Genomic DNA, 19,674 nt, shown 5'->3' with positions numbered 1-19,674 from the left:
TGAACAAACAGTAAGGGAATTTAACACAGATTTTTAGTTTAACAGAATAACTGAAAAACAAAACCACCCAACCAATCAACCAACCGTTCTTCTACCCACTGAAAGGAAAGTAAAGGTGAATCAGGGAGCTTCCAAATCTTGTGAAGCAGCTTAAAAAGGGAGGGGGGGAAGGGGAGGCACACAACTGTTGAGAACATAACACTCTAATGCACAAGGTCAAGGACCCGAACATTCTCAAAGTCTCAACATATACCAACAAGAACTGTATTATTAGAAATATAAAGGCACAGAGATATAAATGCATAGAGATATAAACTATTTGGTATTAAAAACAGACCTTGCTAGATAAACATATAGTATGTCACTTTTTTTTTTTTTTTTTTTTTTTGTGGTACGTGGGCCTCTCACTGTTGTGGCCTCTCACGCTGCGGAGCACAGGCTCCAGACACACAGACTCAGTGGCCATGGCTCATGGGCCCAGCCGCTCCGCGGCATGTGGGATCTTCCCGGACCGGGGCACGAACCCGTGTCCCCTGCGTCAGCAGGCAGATTCTCAACCACTGCACCACCAGGGAAGCCCTAGTATGTCACTTTTATCACTTTATGAGAATAACCGTATAAAGAAGGAATCCAGAAGACCCCACTGCTGTCATCTTGCAAAGGATCAAAATTCAGCACCTAGAGGGCCCCACCCACCCTCCATGCTGTGTGTCTCTAAAAATAACCTGCAATTTGCATATAATTAAACCCATAGGCAGCTTTGAATATGAGATATAGGCAGAAAAAGTAGCAAAGACAACAGTAGCTAGAATTTGGTAGAAAAGCAAGGCAAGATTTTTTAAAAGCTTCCAGTTCAAGTCAGAATTAAGGTTAAGTTTCAACAGCTTGGGATAGCTGTGGATGTTTTGCTGTTCTCTGAAAAAAGAAGAAAATCTATCATAAGCATGTTCATTCGAGAAAAATACTGTGTTTCCTTAGGTTTTTTAGCCATGCCCAAGTGACTTTCAATTTTGTACATTGTTCAAGGGCAGAGCGTATATTGGTTAGGATGTGCTCATAGCTGGTGAATCTCCAAAAAATGCTTCATGAAGGCTGCCAGCTTCTGGACATCTTCGATGGTGACAGCATTATACAGAGAGGCCCGAATGCCTCCCACGGACCCAGAAGAACCACAGATGCAGCCGTTAAGAACAGGAGCATCTGGTTGAGCATCAAGACGACCCTCCTTCCCGTCACCAGCTCCTGCGAGAGTCATGGCACTTGAGGCCATCGTGTCCAACCTCCCACCTGAAAGCCCCCGCAGGTGGTCAGGAGCGTCACACATCTCAGTCATTAGAAAATTCCTTTCCAACGCAGTGAAGGACCGTCACGCTCACATGTAACCTCGGTTAGCTCAACTCTTCGATGAGCCTGCCATACAGGGGGCAGGGAGTGGGCAGCTATTCTCATGTGTGAGAACATACATTTATCATGGAGCTTACAGAATTAACTACTCTCTCTGATGTTCAGGGGAGCAACAGTGATCTGTTCTTACACTGAACAGGCTTGTGCCAGCTGCACCAGAGATGGGATGGCACCCTTTGTGTTGTCAGAGCAGAGATTTTCAAAGGAAATTTTGACCAAAGCTCCTAGAAGGTGTGCCCCCCCCATGCTCTCGGCCGTGCAATTGTGCTAAGGGGTCTGTAAGCAGCAGCAGGAGAACCCCCGTAACAAATGGTCTTTCCCAACTAGTTATAGTAACTGCTACTCCAGGATGGGCAGGCTCCTAGATGTGTTTCCTTCAGCATCTGAAAACTAAACCAACTCTCTGACAAGCTTCTGGATGGGATATGTACTCACCACCCTTTCAGGGACATCATATTGAGTTAAAGAGCTTTGTCGAGAAATCTTTTTTCTAAAGCATCATCTCCTTTGGTGTTGCCAATGCGGAATGGAATATTCATCTTGCTTCTATTGGGGGCTCCACTGGACATCTGAAAAACATGTCTTTTGTTCTTGCTATTTTTCTGCAATGTGCAACTGCCATTAACAAAGCAACAGAAAAGTTTTTAAAACCATTTTCCAGATGCAAACAAGAGATTAAAAAAAAAGATCTATGCCAGGACATTTATAATTTACTTAGGGAGACCACTCTTGCATATGGAACAGTGAATTAACATTCTCTTATATGACTCATACTTAATTTCCAAGAGTCTCAGTCTCCTCAACTGAACATTGGGAATAATAATAATATCTCCATTTCATACTAGTTATAACAGTTCAGTGGTACAACATATATGAAACTTCCAGCCCATGGCAGCCACACAGCAAAGTGAATGACCTTTTCTCTACAAGGCTGCAGAGAAAAAAAATAAGGTGGTCCAAATAGTGGCTGTAAGATTTTTAAAAAATGAGCAGCAGCTTTCAAAGCACTTAAAACACTGTACTGTCCCAAGCTGTGTGACCTTGAACAAGTTACTAAATTTCTCTGTTGTACCTCTCTGATATGAGGACTAAATGGCCATAAATTCTCTGCAGCCCTCCCAGCAAGAGGTGGGGTGTAGTGCTCCACACCTTTTGAATCTGGGCTGGCCTTGTGGACTTCCTTTGACCAAGAGACTGCAACAGGAGTGATGCTTTGCAACTTCCAAGCTGAGGCCTCAAGGGGCATGCAGCTTCTATACCTGCCCTCTTAAAACATCACTGCCATGTAAGCAAGCCCATGCTAGCCTGCTGGAAATAACAGGCTCAGCCCACAGCCAGCAGCAGCTGCCAGACAGGTGAGGGGGGCCATTTTAGACTTTAGGTGAATCACCAGATGACTTTGGTTGAATAAGTGATCTCAGATGAGACCAGCAGAAGAAACCACCCCACTGAGCCCAGCCCGACCTGCTGACTGAAAAGAATCCTGAGCAAAAGAAATGGCTGTGGTTTTAAGTCACTGTCTTGAAGTGTTCTATGATGCAAAAGTAGATAACTGATAAGAATTTAGACCAGTGTCTGGAACACATTCAATTCTATGTAAATATCTATTGAAGTCAATAAATTTGTCTTTTTATTCTCAGCACCTTGCACAGGGCTCATACAGACTCTCAAAAATGAATGGGTCAAGTTTCATCTAGGATACGTCAGTATTGGACTTCCGTTTCTGATTTGGAAAGTAAGCAAGCCAAAATTATCTTCCACTGACAACCAAAGGAGACAAACAGAAGAAGAGCTGACATGCTATTCTGGATTACAAGGAAAATATGTAATAACTCTCTCCATTTTCTCAAGCACATCTTGTTTCATTCTTACACTTCTACAGAGTGGGTGGGATTCATTAAAAGTAAACAACAAAGAAATGCAGTGTGAGGAAGCCCCCATTAAAAGCTATGCTCGCCCCTCAAGGCACACACATAATTCCTGTTAAAGTTGATAGGAGTCAAGTGCACGTTGACAGAAGAGACACAAGCAGGGAAACCAAGTATCTGGTAATAGGCTTTGAGCCTGAATTCTGGGCCCCCCTTTGCACAGGTAGTAGGTATCCTGGTTGACATTTACATTAAAAATTTAGTGTCTACCCTCTTTGATATTCTGCTGCCTCAGGCTCCCCAGGTGAGAGTCCAATTATAGAGCTGGAGCAGCAAAAAGGACACGTGATTTAAGGGGAAAAAATATTAAAAGGGGGGAAAATTAAGAATCTGGATTTACAAAGAATCTGTATTTACAGTCGTCCCCCACACATTTACCCATCCTATTGTGAACGTAGGTGGTACCATGACAGCAACAATGTCATAACAACTAGAAATTGAAGATTAAATTTGTACGGTGCCCGAGAGTGTCCCTGGTGTGGGGCTGAAGGAAGGAAGGAAAAGATGAAGGGGAATTGGCTGCTCCCAACCTAGCAAGACGGCTGTGGAGGGAATTCAGATTCCACAGGACAAGCACTGTGGAAGCACAGAGCGGAGCAAGTAACTCTGCCCGAGAGAAGGTTGAAGGTTTCAGAGGAAGGGAGGTGGGAGGGGTCAGGACAGGGGGAGACAAAGGAAGGGCATCTGGCAGAGAGCTGTCTCTGCCAAGGCATGGGGGACCCCAGCAAGTTCTCTGCAGCACCTGGGGTGCCAGGTGCCTTGGCTGGGGGCAGGACTGCAGACCACGGAGGGTCTGTGTATGCTGTGATACAAATATCTAATTTCTGTTTAAATGAATTATCAATGCTTCAATCAGTCAATTAGACAAAAAGTCAAGTCAGACTTTAAAACTGTCTTATTTAAAATGCAATTCTCAAGTAAACATGGACCAGTTTCTGGACTTTTCCACCGATCTGTCTTTCCCCCTGCCAGTGGCTTTATATGTTGATAGTTCATATGTTAACATTACATTTTATTAATGTTAACATATATGTTTAAAATGTTTCATCTCTCCTTCGGCACTAACTTTTTCAGGTGAACACTGAACTGACTTTTAGATATTTACTAATTTGTGTGACTACCGCGAATGGGATCTTTCCTTGTTTTTTATTATTGTTTCTGGAGAATGGGAAAGTAACTGACTTACATATTTAGACATAACCGATCACAATTCTGAACATGATCATTTCTAGTTTTTCCACTGATTCCTGCATTTTGAAAAAATAGTCATTATCTTCTGTGATTTCTGTTGTCTCCTTAGTAAAGGCTCCGGAACCAGCCGCCCGACTCTCCCCATGTTCTCCAGCCTGATCCCACTTCCCGCTGCACCTGACCCTAACCTGTCTGCGCTGCTGTAAAACACTGTCTATTCACAGGGTTGTAAGGACAATAAAAAGTATTCATATCTGCAAAGCGCCAAGGGCTCTGCATATTTTATTTTATTTTGGGGTTGTCACTAGACACATCACATGCTTCCCTCTCTTTCCGAAGGCCTGGACCCCCATGAAAGTAAGAAAAGGTGACCTCAGATATGGATTTGATCACTTCAACAGCTTTATCATATTAAAATTAAGACTATTAAAATCTAGTACATATTAAACACTATGTGTCAGGAACATCCTAGGTGTGCTCCATAAGAACCACAAATAATATTAACAGCTAACCATTAAGGAAATAATTAACCATTAAGGAATAACCATTAAGGCTATTTTAATTTTAGCACACCGGAAAACATAAGGGGTATAAGTTCTAGTAGCACTAAACAAAAGAAAGAGTTACCAATTCTAATAGTAGTTTTTCCTTTTCGACCACTTCCCAAAATTATAGTTCTTTTTTTGTCAAGCAGTTTTGGATGGTTCCTTCACCGATGGAGAAGTTATCCACCAGTACTGAGAGAGAAATAATAAATATGCCATTTAACTTACAGGTAATTTATGAGGGTTTGATCTTCACTGGAAATTAAGATACCTTAAGTTAATAAAGCTTTTCAATCTGCATTTCTAGGAACCTAAATTAAAGCATCACACATTTTCAAAAACAGAACAGCCATTTCATTTGACTAAAAACTTAGTTTTAAGATGGCAGCAAGTACCTTGATAATATTCTTTTAAAAAGCAAGAAAAACAAGCCATTAAAGAGAAATTCTTCCGAAAGAACTAAAACATGTTATATACCTCTGACTTGGCACTCCTTCCATCTGGAGGACTTTTTTGATAATGGCTTTCATCACAGAATGATCTAGAGTAAAATAAATTGAAATTAGAGTAATTATTTCCCAATGAGTGGCTACTTCCATTTAAAACCAAAAGCCAAATAATTATTGCTTTTCCCATAAAATTAAATATGAAATCTACATTATATAATTATACATTTATTTCCCCCTTGTGTATTCTAATTTCTTCCTCAGAAACCTAAGATGCCCCCTTGTAGACTGCACCGAGTGGCTACTATTTTGGCAGCAGCAAAGGTCAACTTTAAACATTTTGCATCTAAAGTGGCTTTGGATAGATACCTTTGGATAGAAAGTAGAGTCTGAGCACTGTCCAGACACTTAGATACCTAAAGGGCATCTAAGATATCAAACCAAAGTCCTGATATTCCCTCAAAAGCTGCTCCTCCCATCAGCCCCCTTCTTCTAAGTGATACCACCCAATTGCACACATAATCATCAACGATTTGTCTCCTTGTTACTAGTTCCTTCATACCCCACATCTAATCTATCTGCAAGTCTTGTTAGCTACACCCTCAAAACACAACCTGCATTAAACTGCTTTTCACTTGGTCCAAACTTCCAACCTAAGCTAGGCCATAAACATCTCTTTATTTGGACCAATTAGTCTCCTAACTGCTCTCCCTGTTTCTCTTCTTTATCCCCCAAGTCTATTCTCTATACCAGGTCACCTTATTCAGATACTATTTGGATCATGCCTTTTCCCACTTCAAAACCCTTTACTTGTTTAGAATAATCCACATCTTTACTCTGGCCTTCAAGACTTTACAAGAGCAGACCCCTGGCTAGCTCCTTGACCTCATGTCATACTACACTCTTCTTCACTCAGTACTCTGGCCATGTTGGCCTCCTCACTTTTCCTTAAATACTCCACCCACCTACATGCCTACATACTCATGGCCTCCTTGTCCTGGAATGTGCTTACTCCAGATCTTCCATGGCTTGCTCCTCTCTTCATTCAGGTCTCCATTCAAATGCCACTTCTCCAGTGAAGCTGTCCCCTAACAAACCTATCCAATGGAGTCCTACCTGCCCCCCCACTCTTCTTACATTAAGGTATTTTTGCACTTCCTACTATCTAAAATTATATTACTTATCTGCTTACCCATTTCTATCTGAACTCCTTCACTAGAATGTAAGCTCCACGAGGGCAAGACTTTTGTCTGTCTGGTTCACTGCTTTATCCCTAGTGCCTGACCTGTATCTGGCACACAGAAGGTATTAAAAAAATTACTTGTGAAACTGACAAATGAGTAAAGTACTCCTTGCAAGAATTCAGAGGTTGCACAACAAGGAAATAATGGTCTTGGTGAAAGCAGGCTTAGTATCTAGGTTCACCTCTATTCAGAGTAGAGATGAGAACAATTTACAAGTATAACTCACTTTAATTAGTACATTATCTGCTAAAAACATAAGGGAAGTGCAACATTAGAAAAGTACAGTTGAAGCTTGAACAACATGGGTTGAACCTCGTGGGTCCACGGACACACAGATATTTTTCAGTAAATATGTACTATCGTCCTACACGATCCAAGGTTGGTTGAATCCACAGATGTGGAAACACTGACTATAAACTTATACCCAGATTTTCAACTGCGTAGGGGTCTGCACCCCTAACCTGCACGTTGTTCAAGGGACAACTGTATACGATGAGGAAAGTTAAACACATTAAGTTTTAAAAATTGTCAATATGTGAACAAATTCTTTTTGTTTTGCTATGTGTTTATCAATTAAAAAAAAAAGTGACCATATACCAACAAGTGGATTTTTTCTTATATCCAGAATGAGCAGAGTTCTATTGGCTTCAAGGGTCTTTAGTAAAGCCTTTGCTCCTTCACTGGTGAGTCCACACTGCTGCAGATCAAGTGCTGCTGATGAAAGACAAAAGGTCACTTGCTAACGCTATACAGATTTAACATATAGACAACTCTCATTTTCTCACGTGTGGAAGAGTCCTACACAAGACAAATCATGGCAAGTTTGTAATTTGGGGTATGGAAAAAAAACAGAAACGTATACGCACACACATAACGCATAATCCAATTTAAAAACCTCTTCTTGGATGTGCAATGATAAACCTGCCTTTAGTACCAATAAATCATCCAACATATTTTACAATTACAGAACTGAAGAATTACTGTATATAACCTATGAGCAAAAAACATCACAAAATGAATCTCAGTTCATAATTAGCAAGGGCGGCAGTGGCAGTGTACCCTCACAAGCAAAAACTGGTGGAGCTCAGAAATGCACTGCATTCTTTTGATCATGATCTGGAGCTGCAAATCACACTTGAAACTAGTTAAAAGGGGAAAACAAAAATAGAAGAAATTTAATAACTGTTAGTTTTAGAACAAAAAAGACAAGTCTAAGAGGATACAAATAATAATAAATTCAAAGAATGTGTGAATAGAGCATACTAAAAACCTATCATGAAAGTATGATGGTCAAGAACTCTCTCTGTAAAAGGTCAGACAAAAATCAGAACAAATGACCATGAATTCTAGTATTTCTGGGGCTGAACAACCTACTCATTTAAACAAAAGGGATCATCACAAAAGCACAGGCATTAAAAAATATTACATGAAAGGAAACTACCATGAGTCTTTTTTTTAAGTGTTGTGTGGACCATCACATTAAAATAACTGGAATCTTTCAACACCCCACGACACACGGAAATAGAAAGTCAGACATATGGATCTGACAGGATATGATACAACCCTTACAAACTCTCACTACAGAAGAATGGACACAGGGTATAATTAACCAACTAGCCAAATTAATACAAATAGCCAGTAAACCTCACCAGTATATCAAAGGAATACAAAATAAAACATGTGGTTATTCTCCTATCAGATTAAGCCAAGACTCTGTAATAAAAGCCTTTACAAAGTCTATACCCTTTTGATCCAACAACTCTCTTTCTAAGAACTTAACCAAAAGAAATAGTCAGAGATATAGGTAAGGATATATATCAGAGTACTATTTGTAACTGAAAAACTGGACATAGCTTATATACAAGAATGGATAAGCTATGTGTACTGTGGCATATTCATATAATGGAACACTGAACAGTCACAAAAAATGATGCAGTAGATGCATATTTACTGACTTGCTAAGATGCTCATACTAAATTAACTGAAGAAAGTTACAAAATTTGGAGTAATCCCACTTGCATAAAAAAGAGAGGTACTGGGCTTCCCTGGTGGCGCAGTGGTTGAGAGTCCGCCTGCCGATGCAGGAGACACGGGTTTGTGCCCCGATCCGGGAGGATCCCACATGCCGCGGAGCGGCTGGGCCCGTGAGCCATGGCCGCTGAGCCTGCGCGTCCGGAGCCTGTGCTCCGCAACGGGAGAGGCCACAACAGTGAGAGGCCCGCATACCGCAAAAAAAAAAAAAAAAAAAAAAAAAAAGAAAAAGAGAGAGGTACTCATTTTGTAGTTTTACAGTTTTTAAAAGTGCTACAAGCCAGTATTTGTGAGAGGCAGGCTTCACATCCACTGTTGGGGTGGACTACAAATTGGCATAGCATTTCTGGGTGGTAATTTGGCCATGTGTATGAAAAGTCTTAAAAGTATGTCACACTTAGTCATTCCACTTCTAGTACCTTATTCTACAGAAGTAATCCCGATGAACACAGAGATGTATATACAATGTATTCACATTGTTTCTGACAGGGAAAAATAAACTGTCTAAATCTATTTGCAAAGAATTGATTAAACTATGGGACATCAATACCATGGAATACTACATGATATATCATTAAGTGAAAAAAGCAGGAATATGAAATAGCAAGTATACTATAATTCTATTTTTGTAATCCCTAAGTGTACAAATATATATAGAAAAAAAAAGACTGAAAGCATATACACCAAAATGAACAGTGATTATGTCTGGGTATTAAGATTATACGTAATTGTTCTCTTGTTACTCTGTATTTTCTGTAAAGAATATATGCAACTCTTGGAGAAAGTTTTAAAGCAACATAAAAGCTATCAGAAAAATGAGGGTTAAAAAAATTCCTATCACAACAGCATCATGCCAAAAGCTAAGCATATATCATATTAAAAATTAAATATTTTCAATTTTAGAATTTACCTCTAAGCCATAATTCCTCACTAAGAGATTCTCCAAAAGCACATGCACCCAGGTCACCAATGAGCATGTTGCAGTTCAGAGTGATGCACCTCAAACCAGCCATACAGTCAAGATCAGGTCTCCTGGAACGAAGACTCTCAGCCCAGGTTTCTTCATGCCTTCTGGTAGTCTGATACTTCAAAGATTTAATGGGATGAAATTAAGATGCTTGAATAAGGAAACAGGGTGTGCCTACTGAGTATGGCTTATTATGCCAGAGATTTACACACACACATATAAAGCATATATGCCAGGATCATCAATTGAGAAATTAAACAGTCAGTTCTGGTTTACGAGTCCAGTGACCCAGATTCTAGTCGGTCAGTGATTAGATTCTAGCCACTGGATGTCCTGTTTTTGAACACTTATGTAAAGTTGGACAACTCAATTACAGTCTATGAATTATTTTCCTTATATTCTAAGTTAGGGAATTGGTTCTAAATTCTATCTTTGCTGAGGCTCTATATTTCATCATTCTGTCCTCCAATGTCCTCCAAACACCTGACTGGGCAAACCATAAGAAAACTTTTAAATATGCATCTTATTTATTAACAAATCATATACACAAAGTTCATACATATAATTTATGTACATTATAAACTACACAGATTTTTAAAAAATAATACAAAGGTAAAAACGTTCTATTTTCTTTTCCTAACTCCTAAGGCATTATTCTATTTTACTTATTTTTTTAAAAATATTTATTTATTTATTTGTTTGTTTGTTTGTTTGGCTGCGCCGGGTCTTTAGTTGCTGCACGCCGGATCTTTTAGTTGTGGCATGTGGGCTCTTAGTTATGGCATGCATGTGGCATCTAGTTCCTTGAGCAGAGATCGAAACCAAGCTCCCTGCATTGTGAGTGCACAGTCTTAACTGCTGGACCGCCACGGAAGTCCCAAGCATTATTTTAAAAACTATATTTACAAAATGGATTTCACATGCTCCCTAGGGTATGCACACAAGCTTTAGAGGCTGGGACTATGCAGAGCCAGTTTGATGTGCCTTGGGGAAATAATGGTTTGCATTTAAGCACAAGTACTGTCTTAAAGACATCCAATTCTTTATATTCATAAAATAAATTTTGGTAACAGGGAACACTGACTGTAAATGAAAAAAGTCTTATTACATTCTTGAAAAAATAAAAGACTCAAAGTGCCTTTGACACTCTAAAAGGAAAATCATTAGTGTCATTTTTCTATTAACAATAACTTATAAAAGCTCCAAGCAGAAACAACAGCAATCACCAGGCACTATTTATACACTTTAGTTCATTTAAACCTCATAATGAGGCATAGAGGTTAAGTGATTTGCCCATGGTCACTAGCTATGAAATGAGAGAAAGGGAATTTGAACCTAGGCCATTTGGCTTCGGCACCCAAGTTCTTGACTGCTTTCTACCCCAGGGGTTAATGGACTTGCCCTGTATAGGTTCAAAGAATTTTTCAATTTTTAAAATCTAAATTTAAACATTTCCAGATTTGTGGGCTATACAGTTTCTGTTGCAACTACTCTACCCCACTGGCGTAGGGTGAAAGTAGCCATAACTACCATGTAAACAATAGGTGCGACTATGTTCCAAAAAAACTTTCTTTACAAAACCAGGCGATGGGCTGGATCTGGCCCACCAGCCATACTTTACCTATCCTTGATCTGCACCAGCAAACTAGTAAAAAGGCTTCATGTCAAATTATTAAATAATGTTAGGCCTAAATACAGTAATTATAACCACTGTAAAGTTGTTAAGGCATTATTTTAAAAACTGTATTACAAATTGCTGATGTACTGATTTTTATTAGTTTAAAAACTACAGCAGCTAATAAACACTTGATTCATTTAAATCTTGAAGACTATAATGGCATAGTTTCTTCACAGTATTACAATAAATGTTTTCAGTAACTAAAAATACATAAAAATATTATTATGTATTATATATTAAATCTCTCATTTCTAAAATTAAGTGGACTATCTTTACTAAATGGTAGAATCCCAAACTGAAAACTGGTCATATTCTTTCAGCAAAATGAAAGCTGCACTCACATGTATCAAAAGACAAAAATTAACTGCCATCTGTATCAATATATTAATGTGCTTCAATCACATATGTTTTCATGAAAGTTTAAACATAAATCACCTTTAAGATCTAGGCCATGTGATCTGCTCCCTGCCATGTCAGATTACACCCCATGAAGTTTACTTAACTTGTCATAAGTGTGATAGAATTCTTTATACCTTGACAAATAACTAAAAGGAAAAAAAAAAAACCACACACACACAATAAGATGTGTGTGCCTATACATTTGTCAATCTTGACTTATTTGCTTTTCTTGAGTCAATTGGAGGTTTATAGCCACATTCTTAAAATCATTAACTATAATCTTCCCAAACAGGTAATTGACGAACAGATGCATTCTAAAACTTGTCAGTAACAAAGTGTTATTCCAGTTTACAGCAACAGTTTAATTCTATTTAGATACTAAAACTGAATACACTGAATAATGCAAACTTTATTCCCAACCACTCAGCAAAGTACTACACACCTTTTCAGATATAGGAAAAAAAATAAAAAAAATAAAAAAAATAAGATTCTTCCGTTGCAGGGCACAGGCTCCGGGCGCGCAGGCTCAGCGGCCATGGCTCACAGGCCCAGCCGTTCCGCGGCATGTGGGATTCTCCCGGACCGGGGCACGAACCCGTGTCCCCTGCATCGGCAGGCGGACTCTCAACCAGTGCGCCACCAGGGAAGCCCTCAAGCCCTCAATAAGTGATTTAAACGGCAACTATAAACCCAGTATTTTATTAGGTGCTATGCAGTATACTAGAGCAATATGAGAGAGAGGACCTCAAACCCTCTGCTCCCTCAAATGGAAAGGTAGGCTTCCTTACCCCTCCAGACCACTACTGGACACAGGGAACACACAAAATGTTTCAGGACCCCAACCAACAGTCACCTGCTTTGTGATTACTTCCATGACACACGCCCACTAACACCACTGAGTTTGCTGCTCCTAGGGGACGTTACATGTATTTCCTATTTTAACACATACCACAGTGCATCATAATTATGATTGCAGATAGACGTTCTAACAATTTAAAGAGAATTATGACTCTTTTGCTCTTTATATCTTGTTATTTCCCTTCCCATAACATTTCTTGAAGAGAAACCATAAAAATATAGACAAACACAAAAAACAGAAAATATACAAAATGTGTGGTTTGTGGCTTAACACAAACTTAAGTAAAATTAGTTGTGACAGTATCCAGCATGACAAACTTTCATGGTACAAATGACAATGGACCATGGTTTGAGCAGGTATAGGAGACAATCCAGGCATGAACAACACCAAGAAAAGGTAGACAGGATGTAACGTGGTATGAAGGAAATCATGAAACCAGTCTGATGGGAAGAGACTTAAACAAGACTGAAACTCACTTTCTAAACCTCCAAGTCCAACTGGACAATTCGCAAGACACAGGTGCACCAAAGTGGCTGATTTATTCAATCCCTTTAATGTGGAGGAAGAGTTTAAAATTTTACTGGTTTAGTTTGCCCCAAAAGCAACTATCAAATGTTGGCAGGACACAATGAAGGCTTACCCTTGTTAACATAGTAAAGTCTCTCTCTCTCACAACTAGCCCACTTAGCTCCAGGTTCCTTAGCGCACCCGATGCACTTACACTGCAATTAAGAGCTTTACACAACTGGAAGGTCACATATTTATTTCTTATCACTGCAACACGATTTCTGTAAACTTTATTTCTGTCACAACCTAAAGCAAAATTATTGTAAAATGAGTGATTTAAACCATATATTTCATCATCATTAAAAAGCGTCTTAAAAAAAAAAAGCATCTGCTCTGTGCTAAGGAGTAGAAACGACTCCTGCCCTTAAAGTCTTCATTAAGGAGGGATATGTGTAAACTCAAAATTTCAATCACGAGATAAAGAACTATAACCTTTATGCACAGAGGTTCCTATGGAGGCAAAAAGTTATATCTAAGTGACGGCTTCATGATAACCCTGAAGTAGAATCTAGAAAGATGAGGCTATGCAGAGTTGGAGGAGGAGGTGCCTTAACTGCAGAGGAAGCATCACTCAAGGCTGACACCTGCTGGGCACTGTAAATACTGCAGGTGGGGATGACTAAAGGCCAGGGGTCCAAGTGTGAGAAAAGACAGAAATGAAAATAGAGATGTTGGCCAAAGCAAGCCTGGGAGGGAGCATGGCTTGTATCCCACAGGTGATGAGGCCTGGGGCTACCACTGGCTGAGTAAGGGTGCCTCCGCTGATTACAAAAAGGCGCCCCGCTGTTGAAGGACCAATTAGATAAAGGGAGTGATCACAAAAAGCTGCCTTTCCTCAGGGTCAGAGAGCCCCAGGGGGCTTGACCAAGCACAGTTCAGGCTATACGCCTCTGTGCAGAGCACACGCTGGGTAGCTAGTATGCACTAACTTTGTGTGGGCAAGCCATTAGCAGCATTATTTTAGGTGTATCTTTCTATGTTAGCAGATCACTCAACCCGAGTAGGCAGATGAACTTGGAGGCACTGAGCCCAGGAGCTGTGAAACAGCCCAGGAGCTTCTGCCATAGTTTCTGCTGGGCAAAATGTAATATGGATGAAGAAGCAAATTTAGGAGGAGGTCAAAATCACAAGCTAGACCCACTGGATGCAAGACATAAAGAAGCTTCAGTGAAGGAACTCTGAAGAGAATGGGCTCTGTAATAAATTTTTCTTACGTTCAATGTGAAATATTAGGCAAAATTAAGTACAGTGGCCTTTAAGGTCCCTTCCAGCTATAATTTCTTTTGATTTCTAACTTATTACTCTGGTTAAGTAAAGTCCCTTCAGAGGTACAGAACAGTTCTTACACCTGAATGGGATGCAAAGAATAATCTGACTTCTCTTCACCAGGGGATGAGTTGAACTGTCCTTGCAGAAGAGATAACAGATGGTGTGAACCCCAGATCCTAGAAAAGGGCCAGGCACACGATAAGTATTCAGCTTTTTGAAAAAAATGAACAATCGTTTCCTCTCCTAGACCTTCACACCCTTCCTCTGCTGGCTACTCTCTCTCACCTTATAAACATCCTCAAATATACCCACTTAAAAAACTCTCAGACCTATGATTCTTTGGACCTTCTTGTGGATAACCTATGTCTCTACCATGCCTTCAAACACCCGTCCTCTCAAAAAGCCCAGATCTGTACCTTGGGCCCAGACCTGTCTACCAGGCCCCTCTAAAGCACTGAAGATTAAGTAAGACCCTTTCGCCACCCCCATTCCCTTTCTACTGTGCTCTGTATCTCACAAAAAGATGCAGCTGTAAACTGTCATCCACGCTTGCTGCCCTCCCTTTTCAAACTGGTCACCAGGCCTCACCCATTCTCTCTCAGATCTGCAAAATCCAGTCCCACCTTTTATAACTTAAGCGGGACCATTAGATTACAATTCACCCTACACCCAATCAACTGCCTTCCACATGAAGGTCCAAGTGAGCCTCTAAACCAGAATTCCATTTCACTGTTCTTTGGTGTTTCCCACAGCCTTCAGGATAAACATCCAAAGTTTTGACATGACAAACAAGGCCCCTTTCTGTTTGTCCACACTAGGTTTCCAGTATCAACTCTCATTTCTTTCCCAAACCCTGAGTTCTAGATCTGGACCTCAGTTTTGCCATATTTGCTTACATTTCTCAAACTTTAACACACACTGCTCCCTCCTGCCACCCCAGGAGATTCTACATATCCTTCGAAAGGATGGCACCTCCTCCAAGAAGCCTACCCTGAACTTTCCCTTCCAAGATTCTGTGCTCTGCAAAGGGGAAAGGTGGGGGGAGGGATAAATTAGGAGTTTGGGATTAACATATACACACGACTATATATAAAATAGATAATCAACAAGGACCTACTACATAACACAGGGAACTCCACTGCGTATCATGTAACAATCTGTATGGGAAAAGAATCTGAAAAAGAATGGATATATGAATGTATATTCATATACATGTGATTCAAAGTGAATCACTTTGCTGTACACCTGAAACTAACACAATATTGTAAATCAACTATACTCCAAGATAAAGTGAAAATTAAATAATAAAAAAAAAAGATTCTGTGTTCTATAGCACCAGAACTCACTTCTTCCACAGCACTGACTACTGTGCTTGTGTTTACCTGCCGCCCAGTAGAAGGGAAGATTACCTAGGGCAGAAGCATCGTCTCCAGCAGCCCTTGGTTCTGACAACTCATTCAAGTGCCAGGATACTTCACACACATAACCTGCTTAATTAATTCTAAGAACCCATAGAAAGAGTGGTTTTTAATGTCATTTTACAAGTGTGGGGATTGTAGTGCAAAAGTAACCTGCCCAGGCCACAGAGAGCATAAGTCCTGGAATTCAAACCCTAAGCTGTCTTCACACCGGTACTCTTTCCACTATATGATATGACTATTGAAAAAAAGATTTTTTTTCCTGAGACCTGTTTTAACGGAAAGGAAATGAAGCTGGGATATATCAATTTCCTAATCTCTTTGGTCTGTACCAGACAAAGTCATTCAACAGACCAGGTAACATCTGTGGAACAATTAACGATGCTCCAAACTGTGCTAAGTGTTCTACATCGTAGAGTCTACAAGCACTAACAGAGTGAGTCCATGCAACCGCCACAGAGAGCGGGTCCTGTTAAGCCCATGCTACAGATGAGAACACTGAGACCTAGACGCTTTAGGGCACTAGGCCGGGGTCACCGAGCTGGCAGGAGTCCTAGGCCGCACGCCCTGTCTAGTGCACGCACACCCGGGCACTGGGCACCGGTTCTAGTGCCCACCCTCCACCTTGCACTATCTAAAACCCCGCTTCGCAGCGCTCACACGCGAGACAATGGAACCGGGAACTACAAAACTTTCTCGCCAAGCCGTGGCTGGAAGAAGCTCTGGATACAGATCAGGGGCAGACGGTGCTCAGGAGCGGCGCCCAGTCCACCCCGCGGAGGCGGTTGGCGTTAACTCCATCAGGCCCTCCCGGAGGGAAGCGCGCACAGTGAACAGAGGCACCGAGTCCTGCAGCACGCACAGGTCTTCACAGCGCGAGAAGTCGGCAGCGCTGTCGCGGCGCAGCTTCACCGAGTGATCATGGCCCGAACGCGGCCTCGGGGACGCTGGCTTCGGATACGATGCCCACACCTGCCTGGGGGCCACGGCTGTCCTCCCGGCCCCTTGGGCGCCCACCGCCCGGCGGCTGCGGTCCCGCAGCATGCGCAGGAACGGCGTCGCAGCCAGAAGACACGGGGCCACGGGCCCCAACTAGGCCTGCCCCTTGAGGCCGCGCTCCAGCTCCGCCTCCAACCTGCAACACCTGAAGTTGACGCGGACCTCAACCGCCTCCGCGCCGTCGTGCTGCAATTGAAGGCTGCGTGCGACCCCGTCGGGGCGGGGCTCGAGGACGACAGCGAACCTGCCCTGCGTTCACCACGCAGCCCCGCCTCCCATGGGGACGCGGCCTGAGGAGCAGGGGCGGGAGCTCCGAGATTAGGGCGGTGCGAAAGGTAGCAGGTGTGGAGAATTTGGGGTTTCCAAAAAGCGTTTGCTGACTCATCCAAGCAAAAGTGAGACATGGTTGTATCAGCGCATTTTAAAAGTAGTTAAACTCCCGATAAGTGTCTGTGCTTGCCCTGCCCAGGAAAGAGCGTTCACTCCGTGAGGGACACATGAAAGGCTGAGTGAACGTTTGCCTGTGGTTCGTTACCTGGTGCACGGGTGTGTGAATTTCTGCGCTCTAAATTTCTGTAGTTTCTGCTGACTTGACACGGTGGTTGGCAAATGGTGACGTGTTCCATGCATTCAGGACATGATCGTGGTTACTAATAATCACTTTGTTTTGTACTGACAACTCCAAGGAGAATTTACTACTGAATATCCACTTTACAGAAGAGAAACTGAGGCGTAGGAAGTGAAGTGACTTGAGTAAGAGGAAGGACTCAGACAACTGCTGTTAGTAAATTAACCCTGCAAGGAGGCCGTTAGCCTGCTGTGGCTCTAGTGATGTGGCCGCCTACGTAAATCAACCAAAATCTAAGCCTGTCAACGCCTCAGGGTGACGAACACCGCTGAGGACAACCAGTCACAAACCGCCAACTAGGCTTTAAAGCTATAGCAAGTCAGTAATTTCCTTGCTTTGCTTCTGCCCTTTTAAAATAAAAAATCTCTGCAGCTCCTGTGGCTGGAGTGCTCCTCACCACTTCCGCTTTGGTGGTGCATGAATTGATTCTATTTCTGCTCACATAAACTGTTAATATTTTAAATATGCCTCAGTTTGACTTTTAACATTGGCCGTAGAAGTTGGACTTGTGTCCAGTTTCTAGAACAGTGGTCGTCCTCTGGTCAGGCCTTAGGCGTTACGTGTACAACGTTCCTCTTGTACCACCACCTTCTGGATGCCTCCACCCACTACAAGCTCCCACGCATCAGATCCCCTAGATGTGGTCAGCCATGGCTTTTACATGCAGCGTGCTAACGTTATAACATCGCAGACACTCCTCCATCCTCCAGCCAGCGTGCGAAGTAAACCATTACCATTCCTGTTGAAGAGGCTGCTATAACCACTTTCCCAAACACAGCCACTCCTCAGCTGACCCTGGGTAACCACTCTTCTGAACTTGGTCTTCATCACTGCCATGGATGTCCTTATATTTAGGCTGTATTTTTAAGTATTCTTAAACAGCATATAGTATTCTACTACGTTTTCTCTTGTTACTTGCTTTATTTAGTGTTATCTTTGCTCGGTTCATCCATGCTGACACGTAAAGATCAGTGTAGTTAGTTCGTGTACTTTTCTCGCTATGTAGGATTCCCATGTAGGAAAATACAATGATTAATATGTGTATTTCCCTGTTGATGGACATTTAAATTGTTTCCAATTTTCAGTATGATTTCTGGTTTGAAAAAACTTTTATATAATTTTTAAAGGTTACTTTATATCTACAGTTATTGCAAAATTTTGGCTATATTCCCTGTGTTCTACAGTACATCCTTGAGCCTATCATACACCCAGTAGTTTACATCTCTCACTTCCGCACCCCTGTATTGCCCCCTCTTCCACCTCCGCACTGGCAACCTTTAGTTTGTTGTCTATATCTGTGAGTCTCCTTCTTTTTCATTATATTCAGTAATTTGTTGTATTTTTTAGATTCCATATATAGGTGATATCCTACAGTATTTGTTTTTCTTTGACTTGTTTCACTTAGCATAATGCCTTCCAAGTCCATCTATGTTGCTGCAAGCGGCAAAATTTCATTCTTTTTTTATGGCTGAGTAGTATGCCATTGGTTATATGTACCACATCTTCTTTATCCGTTCATCTCTTCATGAAACTTAGGTTGCTTCCATATCTTGGCAATTGTAAATACTCCTGCTGCGAACAGTGGGGTGCATGTATCTTTTCAAATTAGTGTTTTTGTTTTTTCGGATATATAGCCAGGAGTAGACTTGCAGGGTCATACGGTAGTTCTATTTTTAGTTTTTTGAGAACCATCCATACTGTTTTCCACAGTGGTTACACCAACTTACATTCCTACCAACACTGTACTAGGGTTCCCTTTTCTCTACATCCTTGCCCACATTTGTTGTTTGTGCTCTTCTTGATGATAGCATTTCCTACAGGAGTGAGGTGATACCTCAGTGTAGTTTTGATTTACATTTCCCTGATGATTAGCAGTGTTGAGCATCTTTTCATGTGCCTGTTGGCCATCTGCATTTCCTCTTTGGAAAAATGTCGATTCAGTTCTTCTGCCCATTTTTTAATCTGGTTGGTAGTTTTTTTGATGTTGAGTTTTATGAGCTGTTTATATATGTTGGCTATTAATCCCTTATTGGTCCTACCCATTGCAAATATTTTCTCCCATTCAGTAGGTTGTCTTTTCATTTTGTTGATAATTTCCTTT

General features: G+C 41.3%; 1 pseudogene; it reads right to left on the bottom strand.

The window, feature by feature from the left end:
* Positions 1-1,054: 1,054 nt before the first annotated feature.
* On the bottom strand, positions 1,055-17,043 carry LOC131760424 (centrosomal protein of 78 kDa-like; annotated as a pseudogene).
* Positions 17,044-19,674: the final 2,631 nt, after the last annotated feature.

This window comes from Kogia breviceps, chromosome 7 (genome assembly GCF_026419965.1).
Source record: "Kogia breviceps isolate mKogBre1 chromosome 7, mKogBre1 haplotype 1, whole genome shotgun sequence".
NCBI lineage: Eukaryota > Metazoa > Chordata > Mammalia > Artiodactyla > Physeteridae > Kogia > Kogia breviceps.
This window is presented reverse-complemented; position numbering and strand designations above follow the sequence as displayed.